Genomic DNA, 24,125 nt, shown 5'->3' with positions numbered 1-24,125 from the left:
AAATGATAATTTTCTACTTCCAGTTGTTAGCTTTTCAGCTGTATTGCTCTCCAGCACTGTTTTTGTTTTAAATTTGTGTTCTCTAATAGTTCTAGTCTAACATTTTATTTTCTTCTCTGTTTTTTTTTATCTATTTGCTTCACTCTATGGGCCCAGCCTCTGTGATTAAGTCTGTAGCTGTCCTGCTGTTTTTAATAGGCCTGTAGGCCCGGCCATCTGATGAGAACCAAACCGCACAGCTTGTCCCTGAATACTTTCACTGGAATCTCCTAATGCAGAGTATTAATCATTGCTGTCAAACCATTCAAGTCCTAACGACATCCACCCAGTATAAAATTATACTAAACAGAAAAGAAAAGAAAAAAAAGATTGCATGATCTCATGTTAAAAAAAAAAAAAGACATTACAGGCCTTTAACTTTTCAGGCCTAGAAGCAAAGAAACTTACCTGGTTTATCTAACTGACTATTTTAGAGTGTAGGGTTTATTTTCACAGTTTGTCATTCTAAAAGTTTCTTAATATATCAAAATGAATAAAGGGAGGTTTATTTAAAAGTTGCATCTTTTTACTTTCGTTGTCTTAATCAGCTGCTGAAGCATTTACTTACTTCAGAATTCTCAACCACAGTGCTTCTTATCTCGCAGCGTAATTAAGCGTTTTGGGAGTGGTGCAGAAACACACACGAGTGGCTCTGCCTCGGCACTGTAAGTATATTCAGCAGTAATCAATATACAAATATTTAATTTAAGAAACTGACAAGTTCAGTAGGGGGGTTCTTGCCTGGATTTCACGTGATCGAAGGAACAACAAAATGAGAAACGTTGGCAGGGCGTAGGGGAATTTACTGAGCTTGGAACAAATAAAGCTATATTTGTTTGCTACTTAATCGGGCCATAGGATGTGTGTTTTCCTCCTCCTGAATGCCCAAAGGGCCAGGACTATTCTCTTCATCGGAAACGTTTTAATCATGCTTGTAAGTTAGTTTTTCAAAAATTAGAAAAAGAATGCTTTCACTTTTTAAGTTGTTTGATTTTCATTTTAAAATTCCATAGCTGCACACATTTATTAGCCATAGAGTATGTAAGGATAAAAGCAAGACAGGAAGTAGCATAGAAATCTGGAATACCCAGACCTATCCAGTCTGCCCAGACTCCGGGTGAGCTGTGGCTTTCCCCTCACTTTTTCTCAAACTCGGATCCTCTGTTTCTTCCAGGCTTTCTTGAATTCTGTTACCATGCATCCTCCGGCCTTTCCATGAACAAGTCTATTTTTCAACAGAACCAAGAAACAAACAGGTTGGGATTCTGGGGAATCCAGACTTCCTAAAGTAATGTTCCGTTTTCTAACTCATTTCACGTGAGGGGAATGGTCACCAGAGGCTCAAATCCCAGCTAAGATGGCCTATGTGAAATGAGCTGGTGGTCCTGGCTGCGCTCCAGTGGATATAGCAGAGGCATTCACATTGCAGCTTGTCTCAGGTTCTGAGAAGTCTGTGAATTACTGACTTGTAAGAGGGACACATCATGAGTAAGAACCAATTCAGCAACAGATCATCCCATCGCTCACTTTAAACATGGCTTGCTTGAGCATCAGGAAAGGCGGGTTAAATATAAATAAACCAGATTTAAGTTTTGGGTAAAAGAAGGGCAAAACATCTTGTGGCAGCCTGCTTCTTTATACAATTAGGAACTTATGAAAGGAGAACTTATGAAAAGGCAAAAAAAAAAAAAATCCATAGAAAAAATGGTGCATATATTAGCACCTGCGGAAAAAAAAGCGCAGTGGGATTATTTGCCTGCAGTTTCAAAATGTAAGAATCGGGCAAAAGTTATAGTGCAACTGGTAAATAATTTTATATGCACAAATTTGTGTGAGGATTCCCCCCCTATCCAGAAGTTGCAGGATATTAAATCCTTGGCAGTGATGAAACCACAGGTCCTGATTTTCAAAAGCATTTACGTGCTTAAAATAGGTTTTCACACGTGTAAATGCGCTTTACCCATGTAGGCGGGCTTTTGAAAATGGCCACAATATATGCCACTGACTTGTTAATAGGTTATACAGGTGTAAGTGCACTTACCGCCGGTAAATGGCATTTGAAAACTTCTCCGAGTGTATGTTTCATTTACATGCGTAATTCCTTTGAAAATTCACCTGACATTGCCCAGAAAGACGATGCCTTTTGGGTGTAGGCCCAAGCAGAAATCTGTTTGGTGGGGGGTGTAACCGTGGCTTCAGGAGCCTTACTTAAAATCAAATACATACACACTTTGGGAGTCGATTTTAAAACCCGTGTGAGTGCGTCCGTGTGCACGCAGTTCCCGGCGCGCGCACATGGACGCGGCTATTTTATAACATGCGCATTTTGGCGCACGCATGTTATAAAATACGATTCCCGTGCACACACATGAGCCTGATTTTAATATCGGTGCACACATGTGCGGGCGGGTCGCAACTCGAGTATGCGGGTGGGCGGGGAATTTTGTAACGTAGGCACAGCGATGCGATCGGGCCTTTGCCCAGTAACTTTCCTATACTCCTACCTACCCTTCCTCACTTTCCCCCTCTCCTCCCCAACCCCTAAACTAACCCTATCCATCCCCAATCTTTTTGTTTACTTACTTTACTGCTCCTTTGAAGCAGAAGTAACTTCCGCACGCGCCTAATGGCGCTGTTCTGTCAGATTTCCTCAGTGGATCTTGTACAAATGTGAATTCCTAGAATTTACCCTGAGATCACCATCTCTATGCCTGGTATGTGTGGCTATGTGTCAGCCTAAAAACGTTTCTGTTTTGTGTCCTATCCACCCCAGAATTTGCAAACGAGTGGAGGAGGAGGGGAGGCAGTTTGAAGAGGATCCTGATAGGGGTATTATTTGATCATTTTTTGGTGGATCCATTATCGTGAACAATGCGTGCGCTAACTGCCACCATTTAACAGCTCTGAGACTATCAGGACTGCCGACACTTTGTGCGGCGCGGCACACAGCCATAAATAAAGCTCTTCTACGTCTCAGGATTTATTTCATTATGGCATATAAGAGGAATGCGGGTTGGTATTTTTAAATTATTTTACAAATACCACTGTGAGAATAGTATCCTGACCCACTCTATTTAGATCCATTTTCTTAGAACCCAAACCAAAATATTAAGCTGTTATTACCATGTGTTTTGGTATCTCCTTTTCAAAATATGTCAAATTGTTATTCCTTCTGAATGTATCCAGGGAAATAAGAACAATAATGGGTCTTATTCTTTTTTTTTTCCTCTCTTTTCCTCTTTTTTTTTTTCTCCATTTTTGTTTCAGTTTGGCCAAAACAAACAAGAAAAGTGTATTTCACTGCCATGCCTCAGACGTGAGCTGGGGAACAGGCTGACACCCACTCATTATACAAACAAAAGTATTTCACTGCTTACACCTTGACTTGAAATCCATAGAACATTTTGTTCATTGGACAGCACTTGTGCTCTCTGCAGCTTGATGTGTGACATAATTTTGGAACCAGAGGCCAGTCCTCCTCCCACCTCTTCCTACAGAGACTGATGAAAGGAGCTTAAAAAAAAAAAGAATTGTGTGTTGTTAACATTTTAGCATGAGATTTTTCTTAAGCTGGCAGCATGGCCATGCCTGATGATTCCATCAGAGAGCTGGGTGACCATGGCAGTCTGTCTACCACCACCTACTTCCTCTGAGCGCTCCCTCTCTATTTTCCCTAGAAACAGATATGCATCTTGTCTCTCTGACTTTCTGTATCATATTCCCAAGTACTCTACAGCAGTAGACTGTAAAGCCAAGTTTCTTTCCTTATGTTTGGTTAACCATCTCTGCTGGGATAAATGCTATCCATTTGTAACCAGAGGTTAAAATATAAAAATAGAGGTACAGATTTTTTTTTTTTTACTGCCCTGGAACCTGGGCTCTAAGAAAACATTGCTGGGATGTAACATGTTTTTTTTTCCAGTTCTCACTGTGTATGTTGCTGCATGGAAAAGATGTGCAGGCAGCTGTTAGAGCTCCTGTTTCCCTCCCTGTGCTGCTGAGAATCTGATGACACAATATATAAAGATCCTGCTAAGGAAATGAAAAAGGGTAAATCAAATTTATATTTTCATAATGACCTCATATAGCGTGCCCAGAGGCTACTGGCTTTTTAGCTTTAGAGAGCGCTAGGCCTTTTTAATCATTGGTCACCATGAATAGTTGAATGACACTTCGAGCGGAAGCTATCGTTTTGCGCTTAAAGGGGCGGATTTTCAGAGCCCTGCTCGCGTAAATCCGCCCAAAACCGGGCGGATTTACGCGAGCAGGGCCCTGCGCGCCGGGAAGCCTATTTTACATAGGCCTCCCGGCGCGCGCAGAGCCCCGGGACTCGCGTACGTCCCGGGGTTCTCGGAGGGGGGCGTGTCGGGGGGCGGGGCCGGAGCGCGCGGCGTTGCGGGGGGCGTGTCGGCAGCGTTTTGGGGGCGGGTACGGGGCGTGGCGACGGCCCGGGGGCGTGGCCGCGCCCTCCGTACCCGCCCCCAGGTCGCGGCCCGGCGCGCAGCAGGCCCGCTGGCGCGCGGGGATTTACGTCTCCCTCCGGGAGGCGTAAATCCCCCGACAAAGGTAAGGGGGGGGTGTAGACAGGGCCGGGTGGGTGGGTTAGGTAGGGGAAGGGAGGGTAAGGTGAGGGGAGGGCAAAGGAAAGTTCCCTCCGAGGCCGCTCCGATTTCGGAGCGGCCTTGGAGGGAACGGGGGGAGGCAGCGCGGCTCGGCGTGCGCAGGCTATACAAAATCGATAGCCTTGCGCGCGCCGATCCAGGATTTTAGTGGATACGCGCGGCTCCGCGCGTATCTACTAAAATCCAGCGTACTTTTGCTTGAGTCTGATGCGCAAGCAAAAGTAGGCTGATCGCGCTTCTTTTAAAATCTACCCCAAAGGATTCTTCAAACTGAAGCTATCAGAAAAGCACTTATCTTGCAAATGGTAGGTATCTGGCCACCTTCTAGTCCGTGTTACTAGTAATGGCGGTCAGCACGAAATCCACAACTGAGTTGGGCCAGGCTTGGTGATGAAGATGTTGTATTCTGTCCGACACTGCAATGTTTCGGAGGACGCTCCTTCCTCAGGGAAACAAAAGATTCTTAATGCCGGCAGGTGAGGGACAACTGTGTATTACAAGATGTGGTCAATATGCCATTAAGACCATATCATCAATTTCGATACGCAGTGTACAAAACTACCTGCTGCCTCGACGTGAAAGGTCTATTATTGATAGCTTCCACTCGAAGTATCATTCAACTATTCATGGTGACCAATGACTCAGGAAGATAAGCACAGTTAGTGCAATGGAGGAACATGCTATTTTGTTATTTAAAGAGTATAGATAGGTTTCTGACTGGTCCAGAGACAGCACGAGGATCACAGTCGGGGAGTGACATCCGGGACCCTCTGGCACTCAAGCCACGCCCACAAGCAGCATTGCAGCAAGCCACGCCCTCTATCAGCAGCAGAGGGTTCGAAGATTCATCTTAAAGAAAGTCAGCTAAGTGTAGACTTCCCACAAAGTCTAGCTAGACTGAAACCTTTTTTTTTTCCACACCACAAAGAGCGAGCATGCAGAATCACTGCAGCAGCTGTCACAAGTAATTGTGCTAGAAACATACTTGAAGAACACGCAGTACAAAGGCCTCAAAATTCACAGGGACTGGAGAGTTCGCTGTAAAGAGAGAGGAAAAAATGGTTAAATAGGCAATCAGAGTCAAACAACACAAAACACTTGTTATGTACTTACCTGCAATCAGAGGGCTGATTTTGCCCTGTTGCACCTGCAAGACAGAACTGGGACACACAGATTTACTTTCTTCCTAGTAGCATTAATTACTAAATCCTTGATATAGAAAGTATAGCAGTTACTACTCAAACCATACTTATCTGATTGTTTTATGGTACAGTTAGGAGAACCAGTTCTCTTCATTTAAAATACTGGTTAATGAGGAATGGAAAGAAAACCAAGTTGTGTTAACTGTGGAAAACTTACAGTACTTTTATACTATTTTCATTACTTGTTTCTCACTGTATAAACTTGTGATAATAAATCTGAGTCATAGCTCAGAATTTGTAAAATTTCTATCTGTGTTTTTTTCTATTTGGATTTTGCCTTCTCTCTCTTCCGCTGGGAGACCTGCTGGGTGGGTTCCAGACCTCTATTCCTAATACTGGGAGACCCAATAAGAAGGAGAATTCCTTTTCTATCCTTTCCCCCTCTGGGCAATCCTCTGATACCACCTGAAACCCCATTGCTGTGCCAATGCAGTGGGACAGTCCCTACGAATACACCCCGGAGAGGTGGGGGGGTTAGACATTGCTTTCTCCTGTAGACCCATCCATGTTATAGTGTGGGGACCTGGTAGGAGTCTCAAAAGTAGCTCTTTGCAATGGACTCTGCTACCAAGTGTATAAGGACAAATAAATATTTCTTCTCAGGTGCATACCAGGAGTGTAGCCAGGAACTCTGTTTTACTAAGTTTACATTCATCTCGGATGAAATTGGATGATTGCGGTGTCTGTGCATCTTCATGTACAAGGTGTAGAGGCAGATGGACTGACATAAGCGCCGGAACCTGGGCCCAGAGCTGTGTGCATGCAGGGAGGCTCTTCATGTGTCCACCATGGGCAGGTAGTTCAGCAGGGACAGGGAGGGGAGAGAGAGGGGAAATGCCTCACGTTTGTACCCTATCTGAGCATACACTTTCCCAACTTATCGTTTTTAATCTCGCACTAATGTCCACTTTCTTCCTCACCAGTTTTAGCATGCCAATTGCTTACATTGCCTCATCATTAAATTATAGCCATTGTGATGACAACTGCTGATATCTCCTACTCTGTCATGTGGAGGGACCGGGGTTTGGTTCCAGAATGAGGACTCTGTTCTCAGGGCCAGCCAGGGTGAGTGAGGCTGCATTATGACCCATGTGGGAATGAGTTCTAATCATCACTCTACAACCACATCTGATAGTCAAACTCAAGATCCACATTACTGGGCTCCAGAGGGCACCATGCTCTGTGGCCCCTGGCTGAAGGATGTTGCTGCAATGGCTAGGTTAAGTAAAACTTCCAGAAGAGTAGCTGGTTTAGGGGGTTATTTTCCAAAGGCTTATCGCACGCGATACGGCCGTATCGCATGCGATAACCTCTATCACATGTAAAAAAGGCCCTTTTCTCATGCGATAGCATGCAAATTAGATTGGGGGTGGGGAGGGGCGGAGTCGGCGGTGACTTCGCTGCTGGCGATAATGTTACTAACATTATCGTCGGCAGTAGCGCACCGAATAGCGCCACCTTTCACGGTGGCGCTATTCGGTGCAAAAGCTGGCAGCCAGCACACTGCAGCTGCCAAAATCACACCGCAGCCACCAAAATCGCACCACTGTGGTACGAAGGCTGCTGGCTTTCACAGGCCCGCCCCCCTCCCTTTGCCCCCCGCCCCCAGTTTTCACAGGATTCATCATTCTGCGAAGAATGATGAATCCAGGCCTTAGTCTGTAATAGCAAAAACAATACAGGCCAGTGGCACTTTTTAGACCATGGATTTATTGAGATATAAGCTTTTGTTGTCCTCAAAAGCTTATATCTCAATAAATCTGTTGATCTATAAGGTATCAGCCTCTGGGTTAAGTAAATTGCCAGGTGATTGCAAAGTGAAGGTTCATAGCGCTGAAGCCCAATAGAAGCCGATTTTGAGTGAACTAGAAGTCAAAAGAAGCAAGAAGATACTACCAGCCCAAAAATTTAAAAAAAAACTATTAATGACTTAAGAATAACATTTCCACTTACCGTATATATTTAAAAAATATTAAACAGTGCACTTAGAATAATAGTTTCCTTTAACGGAACATCTGGTGGGACAGAATTATGTGATGATTACACCACATTTGATATGTAGGGGATCCAGAATACTGGACAGTTACTTTCCATCTCCCTTCTCACTCTAATCTGATTCCAAGTACTAATTGCTAATATTAAATTGTTACTAATTACTATTTTGACTCACAAATCAATCTCTAAGTATTAAAAATGTTTATGAACAATCAAGGTTGTAAATTCAGCGCTCTCATTTTCAATCTGAATACATCACAGTGACCTGAGGTATCAAGCAGTGGTTAAACTATCCTCTCATTGGTTAGGGCTTTTGCAAATATGCAAATAGAGACTGCCAAGGAACCAATGGTGTCGGACAGCACAACACTCAGAATCATAGAACAAGCCAGCCAATGAAAAATCAGAAATTGGAAAGTCTGTATAAGTAATTCCACACATGAATTTGTGCCAGTTTTTTTTTATTTGTATTGATTATTTTATTGTATCTTTTGTATATTATGTATTATATTGTATTTCATGTAATAACTATTTTACTTGGTACAAGAAAAATGGCCTGTAAGTATGAAATAAAAATAACAATATTCTCCTCCTCTTTTCAAACTGGCTGGGCATTTTTAATGATGTGATAGAGTTCAAACCCATATGGGTTCCCCATGAAAGAAATATTAAGATATTCCTACAAGTAGTGCTGAAAATAATTTACCCTAACAAATGGAAAATTTTGCATGATTTTCTACCTTATTTTGATTCTATATGTACTCATTGTATGATGAGTCATCCCCAGAGAAGGAGGTGAGCTCATACATAATTCAAACCATTTCGAAGGAAATGGTCCCTCGGTGTTACTGAATAGCAAAGAAAACTGTGACTGGTTGAACAATAGCTAAATGCTCCCCTCTGAAAAGCCATTGTAGAACTATTATTTCTGCTGGCATTAATATTGTCAGACGACATATTCTTTCAACTTGTTTACTTAAAAAGAAAAAAAAATTCTGTTTGACAGATCTTGTGGAATCGGAACAGTTTTCTGGATTGAATAAAGCTACTGCATCAATTAAGAACGGAGGTTCTCCTAGCCAAAAGACTGCCTTGCTTTTAGCTACTTGAAAAAGAAATATATAGTTCTAGCTTGTCTTCAGAGGAAAAACAAATTCAAAGTGTTCTTTTTATTCCACACCTCCAAGGTTGGTACGAGGATGAGCCGCGCTGGTGGTGGCTGGGCAACTATCAGGGCTGCCTTGTTTCTCAAGTTCCCTGGCCTACAGGCAGTGAAATCTGTGAAGCACAAAGCATAAATTAAAACAGAAGATTGAGTATCAACAGGTGATCTGCAAGTAATGCAGATTGCAATCCAAAAACGAACGTACCTAGATCTTCAGGATCCAAAACTTGGCGCAGTTTACTTAGCAGCATTAACATGTTGCCATGTAAATTATTAAGAAACGAAGGGAGGAAAATTCGGAAAAATATGAAAGACCTTTATGCATTTATCCAGTAGAGGGCTCCATGTCACCAGGGCAATCTGAAGCTTTCATGGGCAGTTCTGGAAGCCTCCCTTTATCCATCTTGAGGTATTTCATGTGTTGTAATGGCCAATGACAGAAGTCAGCCTCATCTAATTAACAAAATCACTAAAATTTAAACCTAATCACCTTTAACGTTGCATACTTAGTTATAATTAACAACCTGAGCTGCTGAAATAATCATTAGACATGAGAAGGGCAGTTTTTAAAGGCACATCCTTAGGTATAAAAGGATTTTACCCATGAAAATGGTGGCTTTGAAAATTGCCCACCTTTAGCATGGGCAGAATTATCCAATCCAAACCAACTTAACATGTGATGACCCTTTGGGATCATCAGGAAATGGCCCTAGTCTTGTAGTGCAGGGAGGGGTGCTGCAGCAGTGCACCCGCTGGTATTTTGGTTAGGAGGAGTGTCTTTCCGAGTTCTTCTCCTGCTTGGGTTCTGGGTTTCTCAGGCTGGATCAGTGCCTGCCTTGGTGCTGGTTCTACATTCTGATCGAAACGTTTGGGATGTTTTTTGCCATTTTTTGAGAACTCTTTCTGATCCGCTGACTGGAGGAATTCAGGGTATCCGCCAGTTAGACAAGATGGGGAGATAGGGAAGATTCCAAATGGTGACTTGTTGCGGAGGAGTTCTATCTTTTTTGCCTTTTTGTGAAGATTTTTTCTGAGTTCCCAGGAGGAAGCTTTTGGTCACCCTTCCTGCCTGAAGAGAGAACATCTATATGAAGGCACTGTGTTCTCCGCTACTGGACGTATCCTGCGAAAAATCCTATTGAGACAAGTGATGAAGCCAAATGTGAGTAAGACCTAAATTTCTACTCTGAGGGCACCCAGCAGAGTTTGCACCTTGGGAGAGAGTCACACAGGGGAGAATATGCAGAGGCTGTAATTCTTTTGCCAGTCCGTATTTTTGGAAGGGGTTCTCCATCTCATCTAAGAATGCCCTGCCTGACTGCTTCTCTAAACCATAGAGGGTGAGAGTTTCCCTGCTTGATACTGAGAGATGCTTGCACAGATACATTGGAGAACTGTAAATGTCATCTTTATCACGTCAAGAACTGCTGTTAAAGTGCCATTTTTACCATTTTAAGAATTCTGACAGTAAAGATTTAATTTTGGACACTCGTCTGAGCCTCCAGAGTCTTTTGTGACATTCACACCCTTTAAAGTAAATAGAGACCTGTTACGCCCCCAGGGCAGCAACCTGAGAGTCACTCCAGCCATCGTGGGCCCTGGAGGATAGAGTCCTCCCCACCATTGCAGAAAGAACTCTGTCCCAGGGCCCCTGGGCTCTGTTGGAGTGGGAGAAAGTTAAAGGATTGGCCCTGCCCTCCTGGCCCCTAAACATACAACTCTGCTCATTTTGCCCACATTTTTCGGAGGTGTTCCCAGGGGCAGGAAGAGAGCAGGCTGTGCAACAAAGCCCATAGTTTTGGATAATCAAAACTATATGCAGTTGTTTCCAATGGAAAACTTGTTCACAGAGGACGCTGTCACTAATCTCTGTTTTCATTATTGGTGCAAACTCCCCAGACTAATAAGTACTGTGGGGTTTGCACCAATGCAGGCAGTGTGATTATTGTCCCCTAAAGAAGAATGTGTTCACTGCAGTCTCTCACAAAACAAAAAATGATATCGGTTTGTGTTAGGAATCCCATGCAGAAAACAAACCACGGTTTTGTAAGGGGATTGGGACTGGGGAAAATTAAGAAGCTTTTTTTTTTTTTGCACAGGCTGGGGAGTGCATGGAATGCTGTGCCACATTTTGGGGCAATTTTGTACCAACCCACAGAAATTAGACTGCAAATTCTCACATAAGCTACACCATTTATCAAAGTGACCTTAAGCTTGCAAATTTGCCTTGAAAATTATCCTTCCAAAACTATCCTCACACAATTGCACCTGCTATTATGTGTGCAGACATTTTCAGGAAACTTTACATGCATACTTTTGAAAATGGAAAATTGGGCACATAAGTGTGACCCCCACCCACTCTCCTCCACTCAGTTTGAGTAAACTTACATGTATACAATACCCATATATCAAGCAGGCAGTCTTATAAGAGGCCATTTCTGCAGACAAAGCACTGTTTTTCCAGCAGAAATGCCTTTGGAAATAATCCTCTCTATCTGGTGTGCGCTGCTAGATATGCGTATCGGCCTGCGATTTTATATCGGGCACACACATACGCTCGTATCATTTAAAATATCCCACTGCACGTATGCATGTGTATGATCTTAAGAGGTAACTCGAATAAATGTCCCGTGCATATTACCAGGGCTTTAGTGGTTTTTACACTCACACGAGGGGAAAACCACTTTTTTCATGTCCTGGGCGGGGAGAGAGAAAGAGTGAGAGCGCACTGTAGGCAAGAGAATCTGACACTATATATATCTACTACTGTAGGAGGGGCACTTTCAACTCAGGGTGGGTTGGTGCATTACAGACCCTTGCACCCTGGCCATGGGGAACGGAATGAAGGACTTGGAACAGGTAAATGTAAATCGGTTATTTACTCTCTCAGACAATAGAAGGATTAGGGGAGCACTCCATGAAGTTAGCAAGTAGCTCATTTAAAACAAATCAAAGACAATTCTTTCACTCAGCACATAGTTAAGCTCTGGAATTCATTGCCAGAGGATGTGGTTACAGCAGTTAGTGTAACTGGGTTTAAAAAAGGTTTGGATAAGGTTCTTATGATTCAAACCCACTCTGAGTTGAAAGTGCCCCTTTTAGTGGTAGATATATAGAGTGTCATATAGTCTCTCCTACAGTGTATGCTCTCTCTCTCTCAGTATATATGGTACTTCAGCAGTCTTGAAAATCCCTAAAACTTGAGATCCCCAGAATTGTTTCTCATCAGGACTAGTGGTAAAGTTACGCGGACAATACACCGACGCGCGCCATGGTCAGCTTTTCTAAAATTCAGAGTTACGCATGTAACGCTTGGCCCCGTCCAGGAGCGCCAATGCCCCGCCCCTTTCCCACCCCCTTGTTCTTGACGTGCGCCGGATTTGTATGTGCATACTTTGCGATTTCTTAAACTTCGCATGGCTCGCACATGGCCCATGTACACGTATACGAGGCCGTTTTTACACGAGCAACGCTTTTAAAATCTTCCTGTATATGGGGAAACAAAATATGCAAATTCAATCCAAGGCAAATAAATTTCTTAAGACAATGAGGGGCGAATTTTAAAAGCGCTGCTTGCACTGAAAAGCCCATTTATGCGAGTATCTGTACTGCACACAAGCAACGCTGATTTTTTAAAGCGGGAAATTGCGTGGGAATATGCATGTGGGTGAGTAAAAAGGAAAGGGGTGGAGGTGAGGCCCGGGCGTCCTATGGTGCAGGAAACCGTTACGCACGTAACCGTCACAGCACACAGCAACCTATATTTCCTACTGCTTCTGGTGAGGTATTTGTAGAAACTGCTGTTTAGGCTTAACACACCAGGGGGAGGGGTCCGGATCAACTTGGGGGAGTGCCGGATGAAGAACCAGAGGGGTCTGGATGAGCTTGAGAGAGACTGGGCCAGCTGGTGGACCAATTGGGAAAACCTCACGTGAGCAGGTTTTAAAATCCGCTTAACTCGCACGCATTAAGGCCAGCAATTTCTTAAGGACGATACGCGAAGTACGTTCGCTTGAGTAACGGCTTAAAATTAGGAGCGCCCAGCTGCATGCTAGGCGTATTTTAAAACCTATACACGTAAATGCGTGCATGATTTAAAATTCTAGCGTATGGCCACCCGCACACTTGTTTTAAAGTTACCATCCTTATAAACAGCATTCACCATGTTTGTTTTAAGGACTGTGCTCTTGGCCCCTCACTTGTTTTTATTGGTATCCGGTCCAAAGCAAAAAAGATACTGTAGTAAAGCTGGCATCCCTGTTTTAGAGCCATATTAAAACCAGTTGTAACAAATCTTTATATTGCAGTTACTTTGGAGGTCAGATTTCAACCCCTGTTCCACCTGTCATCAGTGTTTGCTCTCATAAATGATCACCTTTGCTCTTGCCTCACCTGAAGGCAGTCAGTGCCTCTTAGAGAGCCCTACTATTTACAAAAAGAGCCTGCAGCTATGTCCACGATCATGCAAGTTATAGTGAAGACGCCGCTGAAATGAATTCTAGGAGCTACAGTGATGCAAGACATACAGGCCTAGGAGGGTGAAGAGTGGAACCTTACAGTCCCTGCCTCAGATATTCTGCTGTTCTTGTAACCCTTTTTTATTTTATTTTATTTTTCAACCAATCTGAGCTGTAAAAAGAAAATTAGTGCAAGGTTTGGATGGCCTGTGGTTTAGCATTGACACAATTGCATTATTACTGGCTAACAAAGTGAGGGGGAGGGAACAGAGGCTTGAGAATGAGAAATAAAAATCATTTCTTCTTCTGTAAACAAGTGTAAAAAAGTCTGAAAATTCTGGACCTTTTACACATCTGATGTTGTACTCGGTGCATTGTAGTGAGAATCAGCACTAGAAGCAATCAGATTAATGGATTACTTGGAGCAGCAATATAAAAGAAATTAGCAATGAAAGTCTTGGAAGGTACATGCTAGTGTGCGGTAATTAACTGAAAGTTCTGAGATTCACTGTCTTTATCTTGAGTTATCTTTTCATTGTAATAAACAATTCTGTTCACAGTTTGGATGAAATATTACAAATAAGAAATATAAAAAATATAAACAAATGATGACAGAGTATAAATGATGGGCAACTCGGATATAGGTCCCCGTTCAGTTATATTGCCGGCGCAGTCATGTATTGTCATTGGCGCAATTTGTGTGTCTCATATGTTTTTTTTGTGCCCAACCCAAAATCGACCATGTCCTACCCAATTGAATATTTCAGTCCTTTCATGAAAACAGTGGCCAACTATGTTAACCATAACCGATCAAAAACTGTTGAGCACCATAATGAGTTGGTGCACTAGATCTTCACCTTTGGAGAGTTGGGTTAAAATCTTGGCTTCTGTCCCAAGTGATATGGGTTCAGTGTCTAACTCTAATCCCCTGGTGTCTTTTTGTCTGCTTCACAATCGGACGCAAAGGCCTGGGGCTACAGTAGCAGTAGAGCTCGGGATGGAGTTGTATCAGAAAACATGATAGTGTCCTGCTTTTAGTGTTTGCTGATAAATTCCTCTTTGCTGGGCAGTAACAAGACAGTAACAGCAGTTAAGGGTTATCTCCAGTGCCCTTTTACCTAATTTTTATATTTTGTAAATGATCGTAGACTAAGATCAACAGGTCTGGGAAGTGCCATTAATGGACACATGAAAGCAGGGTTGGATACAGCTATAGAACCAAGGACTGTTCACCTGGTGCCATGGCCACACATAAGAGACCAGTAAGACCTAAGCAACACAAAACTCTCATGTTCACAAAACAAAAATGTATCCCCTAAAGTTAGAATAGAATAGAAAGAGCTGTCTATTGCTGTAATAAGTTATATTCAGTCTTTCTCAGCATTTGCAAGGGACAAAGCTAAACAAGTGGTTAACAGCTTTTTTTCAGGTAGGAGGCTTGGGTTGCTTTTAAATTGAGGTGTCATTTCTTCTTTCTGCAATTACTTTACAGCTCAATAAAAACAACACCTACCATAAACAAGAAAACATCTCATACATAATAGTAGGTGCATCCGAAATACAGTAAAAGCCTCAGCTATAGTCTTTATGATTTTACAGAAACTCCTGAAGCTGTTAAATAATCAGAAGAGTGCCACTTTTCTTAAGTAGCTAGAATCACTTTATAGCAAAAGATGATTTTGCTGCTATTCACCTTTTAAATAGGTCATTACTATAGGGAGTACATTTATAATAAGAAAGGACAATTTCTAAAGCCATTTATATGCGTAAATAGCACTTTATGGGGTAGATTTTAAAGAAGTACGCCCGAGCGTACTTTTGTTCGGGCACCAGGCGCAAACAAGAGTATGCCGGATTTTAATAGATATGCTCGTAGCCGCGTGTATCCTTTAAAATCCGAGGTCAGCGCGCAAAGCTGTGCAAAATCGGCAGCCTGCGCACGCCAAGCCACGCAGCCCGCCTCCGTTCCCTCCGAGGCTGCTCCGAAATCGAGCGGCCTCGGAGGGAACTTTCCTTCCACCCCCCCCCCCCCCCCCCCCCCGCACCTTCCCCTCCCTTCCCCTCCCTAACCCACCCCCCCAGCCCTTTCTAAACCCCCCCACCTTTGTTTGACAAGTTACGCCTGCCCAAGGCAGGCGTAACTCGCGCGCACCGGCCGTGCAATTCCCCGGCCTGGGAGCAGTTTTGGAGGCCTCGGCCACGCTCCAAAACACCCCTGGGCCGGAACCACGCCCGCGGCCCTGCCCCTGGATGATGCGTCACCAAGGCACGCCCCCAATACGCCCCCTCAGGAAAGCCCCAGGACTTACGCGCGTCCCGGGGCTTGCGCGCGCCGCCGAGCCTATTCAACATAGGCTCGGCGCGCACAGGGGGAACTTGGGGCAGGTTTTCGGGGGGTACGCACGTATCTTACACGAGTACCCCTTTGAAAATCTGCCCCTATATGTGTAAATTATCAGTCTGAATATTTGCATTCTTCCATATGGCTAAGATTACGCACATCATTCCACAAAGCGTATAATTTGAGGTGGTCCATGCACAGTGTTTCAGGCTGGATTACAAATATTTATTTATTTATTTAGTTAACGTATTTATATACCGTTTTACCAATGTAAAAATTGACCAAAGCAGTTTACAATAATGCACATAGATTGTGTTTTCAAGTTTATGCCCATTATTGTCCATAAGAAATCTATCCATGCAAAAGTCGGTGCAGACTTTGCACCAAAGCAAACAGTTTGAAAATTGCCTTTTCATATCTACATGAATTTGTTTTCAAGAGAATTTACCTGTTGTTTGATCCTCTGATCCTGTGGCAAACTGTTGTGATGTCACCAAACAGCAGATGATGGCCAAACAGGACAATTAGCCACTGGTGCCAGTGCATTCTAAGTGACAGACACCATTTTTCATGCCAGCCTCTATTACTGCAAAATTCCTGAGTCCCATAGACATTGAATATCTTCCAGTGTTAATGGGATATCATTTTCTTTGTGTGTATGTGTGTGTAATGGGGTACACATGCCACACTGGACACACATTATAGTATTAACTAAAAGCTATTTCAACTTTGAGGATGATATATACCAACAAATCAAAGGTTGCGTGCCTATATGTGAGTTGCTTTGAAAAACAGTTTGTCTATAATTCAGCATTTATGAAAAATATATTATTATTTGGAAACATTTTATTGATGATAATTTTTTATATGGGCATGATCATAATCAGATCTTAATCAGTGTAAGCAATGGCTTAATGATCAAGACATTAATCTTTTTTTTTTTTTAATTTTTTATTTATGCATTTTAACATATACAATAGAAATGAATTAACAGATATTATTAACCCATACATTGGAAATAAGTTCCTTACATTTATAAACAATTATTTATCTGTATTAGAGAAAAAAGGAAAATAGAAAAATACTACTCAAGAAGTATAAAGAAATTATAAAGCGGTTATAAGGTAAACATTTGGAAACCCCAAAAATTAACAATTGAAATTAAGATTAGCACCAACTTTCATTTACTTAGCCTCCGTTTCCAAGACTAAGGACCCCTGGGCTATCGAATCCAAAAACATCTTAACTTGTGAGACTTCATAAAAAATAAATTTTTGACTTAAATGTACTATCTCACATCTGCATGGAAATCTAAGTGTCATTTTCCCACCCACTTTCTCAATTTCAGAAGACATTAATCTTAAATTTGATTTTCATTTTTATCAGTGTTCTATTCCATTTTTGGACATTTTGGTCGATAAGTTGATCACCACCATATATAGGAAAAATACTGATAGAAATGCCCTATTACATTTTTCTAGTTTCCTTCCTATAAATTTGAAAGAAAACATTCCAACAGGACAATTTTTAAGGCTTTGCAGATTATGTACAACAAATGAAGAATATGTTGAGCAGGCAGCCGAATTATCTGATCGGTTCTGTGCAAGGGGATATACTACCAAGGTCGTTAGAACGGCTTTTAAGAGAGCCTTGTGTGCTAACCATAACAACTTGTTATTAACAGGCCAGCGATCTCATATTTCCAGATTTGTATGCACAATTCCATATTCCAATCGTACATCACTAATTAAAGACATCATACGAAGACAATGGCACATTGTATCTGATGAAGATAAATTTAGTGACTTTCCCATTTTTACCTTTCATAGAAATAGATCCTTGGGGGATCAATTAGTAACATCTATTTTGGCTGGGGGTGAATATGATGATCCACATTCATTTGGGCAACTAACATTTATTTATTTGTTTGTTTGTTTGTTTACTTATTTATTTATTTCAACAATTTCTATTCATGTGGATCTTGCTCCATATGCCCTCATGTACTTTGTATTTCATCATTTAAAAATAAACGTAGTACATGTGCATATGTCCTTAAAGGCCTTTTTACATGTGACACATGTTAAGCAATATATGCTATTATTTATCCCTGTAAATTACTATATATAGGACAAACAAGATGTAACATTAAAACACACATCAAAGAACATTTAAGTTACATACATACTAACAAGGTGCAAGCACCATTAGTGGAACATTGAGTAACCTATCAGCATAGTGTTGATGATGTTAGATTCTTTGCTATCTGTTCTATAGCATTAAGAAGACGAGGTGATATTTTGCATCAGCTGGTACAGTTGGAACAAAGGTTCTTTAATTGGGACACTTTAGAACCCAATGGGTTGAATAGGGAGGTGGAGTGGGTGGCTTTTTAAAAAATATCTTATAAATACCTCGCATTATTTTGTATATGTTGATTATTGCATGTTATATATGCACCTCCACAAGACCAACCCGTTCCTCCCTACGTGGAACTCTAGTTTCCCCCTCTATAAAATCTACTAGACTTATTTCCACAACCAACAGAGCCCTTTCTCTCGCCGGCCCCACCCTCTGGAACGCCATGCCTCTAGACCTACGCACTGAAACCTCCACACCCATTTTCAAAAAGAAACTCAAAACCTGGCTCTTCCTCCAAGCCTACCCCCCTTCATCCTCGCCTACTGACCCTCCCCCTCTTTGACCCACCTCCGACTTTTACCCTCACTAGCCCCTTTTCCCGTTTTCTTTCCCCCAAACAAGAACCAGCAATACCTACGAATGCATCATGGAACTCTGTATATAACCTTCTCTTGTTTATTATTGTTTTTTACTCTCTCCCCGCTCCCAGCCTATGTTACTCCCAGTTGAATCCCTCCTATTAATTTATCTAGCCTTCGCTTTGTTACTGCATCTTATTATTCTCTGTTCTTTGTAAAGGCAATGCCTATATATATACTTTGGTTAGTAAGTTACATGCAAACCGACACGATGTGCAAACGGTTGTCAGTATATAAAACTGTTTAAATAAATAAATATATATTTTTTACAAATTTGTCCTTATTTTTGGTTAGAAATCTTTTTGTATGTTTGAGATACATCTAGTATGTTCAATATTAAGACAATATATTTGTTGCACTTTTTCGTGTAACATAATTTGAGTGGTTAGTCGGTTATATATATTTGTTCTTTGTAGGCTTTAATTCCTTTGACAGTGATTTGATGTATTGATTATGCATTTTTTGCTTACACAGTGCATTTTCTTAGTGCAGTTTACTAGCATTTTTATCTAGTAAGATTACTTTTGGGGGGCGTTAACTCATTCTCCAATACGTTTATTGGTCAAATGGGAACCGTTTTGTGTACTGGTGTGGTTTAAAAGGAGTCGGCAGTTGTGTGCATGCATGGCATTTTTTGCGACGGTGTAAATGCTAGCAGATAGCCCGCGATGATGAAGCAGCATAATGAAAAGTCACAATATGTCATGTAAGGCTGGTCCAATATGTTTTTTGTTTATTTAGCACAGGAGTTTAGCTGTATTTTTTGATATATTATGAGTGGGTTTTTTATATAGTAGGTTTACATATTTGGAAAAGCCATTTTTGTGGTGACATTGATGATTTATATCCGGTCTTTATAAAACGATTGATAGGTGTATTTTACTATTTTTACAATTTTTGAATAGGTAGGCAAGCATACTTGTCAGTTATAGTGAATTATATACATTTTTATGTTTTTAAATGTAATCGATCAGTTGGATTATGTGGAGTAAGCGATTTGATGAGCAGGATTAAACATCTTTTCAATTCACTGAAGCAGTGCAGTATGCGATTTGATGAGCGGGCTTGAATATCTATTTTCATTGAAGCAGCGAAGGAAATTGTATACCCTAGCAACTTCAGAAAGTATATTATAGAGATATAATTTGGCAAACTTCGATTCTATGAGGTAGCAAGAAAAATAATATGGAATTTAGTTCCCCTTGAAGAAGCCTAACCAGCAAAACAGTCAGGCTCGGTGTCGGGAACACATTGAGGTTACATTTCATATTAGTACCTTTAAAGTAGGACATTGGTGCTTTTTGTTCATCATTCTCTTGAATAGGGTTTTCTAGGGTATTTTTATTGTTAATGTGAGGAATGGTATGTATGAGTGTATATGTAATTTTTTAACAATCATATAGTTATTTCTGTAATATAATTTTGTATGATATTTGAAGTACATCAGTGGTATATTTGTTTATAATAAAATATATGTTGATTTAACACACAATTCCTTTCTGTATCTATTTGATCATATGCCATAAGGTTTCACACACTTTCTTGAACACTTCCAAATTTTGCTGAATAGTGAGACCCATAAGTTTTTTCTCACAGTAAGTTCAATAGTTTACCATGGTTGGAGATTTCTAGCAGCCATATTTGTCCTAGAGAAAATTGAATTCTTTGTGAGCTGCGATACCTTTTATTGGTTAAACATAAGAATAATCCAAAGAGATTGCAGTACATGACCTCTCAAAACTATATCAGCCCCTTATTCTGCTCTAAAGAAAGAACCAATTTGATCTCAAACGTCCATGTGCTACATTGTTGGATTAGTTTTATGTAGGTTCAATACAATTTATCACAGTCCATAAAGAATCCAGTTATATTCGAAGAAAAATTCACTTGCTATGTCAACCATTTAAGTTCAAATTAAGCTATCTGGTTCATATTTCCAGCAGAGTTGTATTTTCTTAGCAATTCTATTGAACTCTGTTTCATGTATATAGCAACCTTCAGCTCAGAAGGGTGATACTGACTATATCGGATACAAATACATACATGACAGTAGATGACTGAAACAGGTCATTGGTGAGACCTCATCTGCAGTAGTTTTTCCAACTCTGCAGGCTGTATCTCCAGAAAGATAGAGACAGAGAAGGGGCTATTAAAATGGTGCAGTCTGCACCTTAAACCCAATGAAGTGAGGCTTAAGAACCTAAATACATAATCCCTGGAGGAAAGGAGAGGAGAGAGTGATGATATGATAGAGAGTGTATGTTTTTCAGTGGATAGGAAATTTTAGAACAAAGGGTCATAATAAGAGACTCAAAGCAGGTAGACTCAGGAGTAAGAGAAGGACATTATTCTTCTTAGAAATGGTGGTGGATAAACCAGAAAGGCCTCCCTGCAGAGGTGGTGGAGGCTGAAACAGTAATGGAAATAATGAAAGTTTGGGACAGGCACAGAGGATGCTTAGATTTGAGGATATTGGAGTGAAGCCTGAGATCGGGTCAACTCTACAATATTGCATCAAGAATTGGCAGACCAAATGGGCATTGTACTCCTGATCTGCCATCACAACTAACACAGGTAAATGTCCACCATCTGCATGAATAGTGAGTTCCCTGGGGCGTCTCCAAGCCTTTCTAGGCGTGGGTTCTTATGGTAGGTTGAAGGGAATCTCCCTTTACCCAGAATCCCTTGTGGCATTCTGCTTTAAATTGGACTGGGTTAGAAACCTGAATCAGGCTCCTTAAGGCAGAATGAGGGAGTTGTTGGTACACTCCGTCACAAACACCATTTATCCTCCCCCCTCAAAATGTCTTTCATGATGTTAATAAACCCCTAGACTTAACACTGGAAATAAAAACATTTACAAATGCCAACAAGCAGAAATCCACTTTAGTAATAAAACTCCTGACAAGCTTGGTGTATGTGTCGGAGACTTTTTACATTGCCTCTATTGTGTTACAGTAACTAATATATAATACTTCTAGCACCTGAATTCATGAACTCTTAACAAAATCAAGTAAAGAGGATGTAGTCCCAAAGGCACAGGGAGCCCATGTCATTCTTAAATTCAAGCAATTTTAGCAGTACAGATCCTGGACTCCAGTAAACTGGAACTAGATGCTATTCTTTTGACACAGATGAGACAGAAGAGCGTCTGACTAATGCTTTCCTCAGACATCAGTTCTAGGATGATTTCTCCAAGCTTGGCAGACCACCTTATTATGACTCTAACCAGAAAACTCCACTCTTTATTCAACTGAAGCAATCGCCCTGAATAGCTGAGAAGTGGAAAAACACTTCTCTCTCCTTTGAGACCACCTCTAATTCTTCAGTAGTCTCAATGGCTCTCTGAGACTCCATCCCCCTACTCCCTAAGGTCAGGGCACCCTGATCTTGCGCCCCAGTTACATTCCTAGAAGACAGGATAGGCAGTCATTTCCCTCAAAGGACAGATAGGAGGAAGAACCCTGAGCCATGAGGGCACAGGAGTTTTGATAAACTACTGACATCTACCTACTAAGCAGTGCCAAATACCTTCCCCATCCTACTCTCAATCGTCACCCCATACTGAGGATCTGTTGAGGCCTACTAGTGAGGGCCTTTACATAATGATTGGGCTAAGAAGTGCCAACCTTCCCATCTCCCTTCCTCTTCCCTCGAACCTCCCTTGGAAACTGGAGCTCACTTTGCTCTTAAAACTGTGAAACATCTCTTCTTTGGCTGCTAAGGTCCTACATCTAAGAACTGTGCAGCGAGGCTTTACTCTCAAGATTTGCCGCCATGTTATTTTCTTGTCATTTGTTTGTTTCATTTTCAGACGCTGCAAGGACCGAAACCCTTGAGTAAAAGATGCGCTATTTCAAAATTGCACCAGCACACAGACTTTTTAGATCCAAATTTTTCCAGTTCTTAAATCTGGCCCTAAGGGGGGCTGTGGTTTCACCTTAGACCTATAATTTCTTCCTGACAGTTTACAAACGGTCATTAAATGCCCAGAAAGGAATCACTGGTTAATAATTATAATTATAGGACTGTTTTTTTTGGAGGGGGAGGAGGTTGTGTGCAAAGAGGGCTGTGGGAGAGGTAGTGGGCCAGACTACCTTACACCTTGACAAACAGCAAGTTAATAAAAACCACCACAACTGCCTGATTGGAGGGAGGAGGGCCTGGTGAAGCCAAGCTCATTAATGAGGGCCTCTTCAGCAGCCTGCTGACAGTCATTGAACGTGCCAGCTGTGTTAGCCTCAGCTCCACTGAAATGAAGTCAGGGGTTTTTGTTGGGTTTTTTTTATTTTTTTTTTTCGCTCCCCTATGCTTTCTCATTACTTCATTCTCTTGGCAGCTGTTAACAGACTGGACAGGCTTATCCAAAATTAGAACAAATTCCGAAACATGAAAAAAAAAAAGCAGTTTCAAATGTTCTGCTATAGGAGATCATGGAGAAATGCCTTCCTTTTTTTCTTTCAAGGGGGGAGTAACGTGTGTTGCCTTTATTTTCTTTTGCTGATATGACCAACCAGACGTATTTTGTAGGGTTTCTGGTCTGCAAGATCCCCGACCTGTGGGAATTTCTGAATTTCTGTAGATGCCTCTCCTCCCTTGACTATCATGCTAAAAAGATTAAAAAAAAGGAATTCAAATGAGATTTCACTTGGGGTGGGTAGGGAATATTCATCTCTGAGCTCCTGGGTTTACATTTTTCAGGCCTTTGGGTTTTACTTGTGATGTAAAATGCCTTGTGTGAGTGGCTTGTTTAGGAATGGCAGGGAGGGGGATGCCTCTTACTCTGCAGTTCTGGGCCTTTTTTTTCTTTATAAAGCTGTAACAGTAGTTTAAGAAGACAGAACGCTTCTCACCTAGGATATATCTTTTCCACAAAAACCAAAATAAAAATCTACTAGTTTTGGAGCTGAGATTTGGATAAACGTCTTCACCCATGAGCCTAGAAAAGCCCGTTTGTTTAACTAGGACGAGAGAAAGCCACGGAATTACCAAAGCATTACTGGATCTGATCCAGTGTACAATGGAAGGCTAACAAAGTATATGACTAGAATCTTTAATATTGGATTAAATATTTTTCCTATCTTAATTAACATGCACAGCAATTAGCATTCGGCTCCATAATTTTAGACCGCAATGGAATATCGCTAGGGGGTATCAGTAGATCTTGGGGAAATTGTGTGAAATGCAGCTATAAGTCTGAGGCTGACATAGCATTTTCTGGTGTAGACACATGAAGGTTCTGCTCAATGGCTGGAAAATAAAAGGGGAATTTTAAAAGCCTGGCATGCGCATTAGGGGATCCATGAATAAGTCAGGCTCGAGCATCGATTGGATTTTAAAAGCCTCCCAGATGTGCATGTATCGCCTACAGCTTGTACATCTCCAAAGTTTTCAAAAGGGGCGGGGAATGGGCAGGGCCTGGGCATGAACCAGAGACCTGCGCGCAAATACTTACAGGCCCAGATCCGCTGCCATGTAAGTTTACTTCTGCTATGGAAGAGGTACACGTTATAAAATAAAGGAAAAT

At 41.5% G+C, this 24,125-nt stretch overlaps 1 protein-coding gene across 8 annotated transcripts in view; it reads left to right on the top strand.

Annotated features, from left to right (window-relative positions):
- Positions 1 to 24,125, top strand: part of PRDM16 (PR/SET domain 16) — a 769,879-nt gene that overhangs the window by 624,542 nt on the left and 121,212 nt on the right. The gene's annotated exons all lie outside the window — the stretch shown is intronic.

Source organism: Rhinatrema bivittatum, chromosome 15 (genome assembly GCF_901001135.1).
Source record: "Rhinatrema bivittatum chromosome 15, aRhiBiv1.1, whole genome shotgun sequence".
NCBI classification, from domain to species: Eukaryota; Metazoa; Chordata; class Amphibia; order Gymnophiona; family Rhinatrematidae; genus Rhinatrema; species Rhinatrema bivittatum.
Note: the sequence above shows the minus strand (reverse complement) of the source record. Positions and strands in the feature narration are given on the sequence as shown.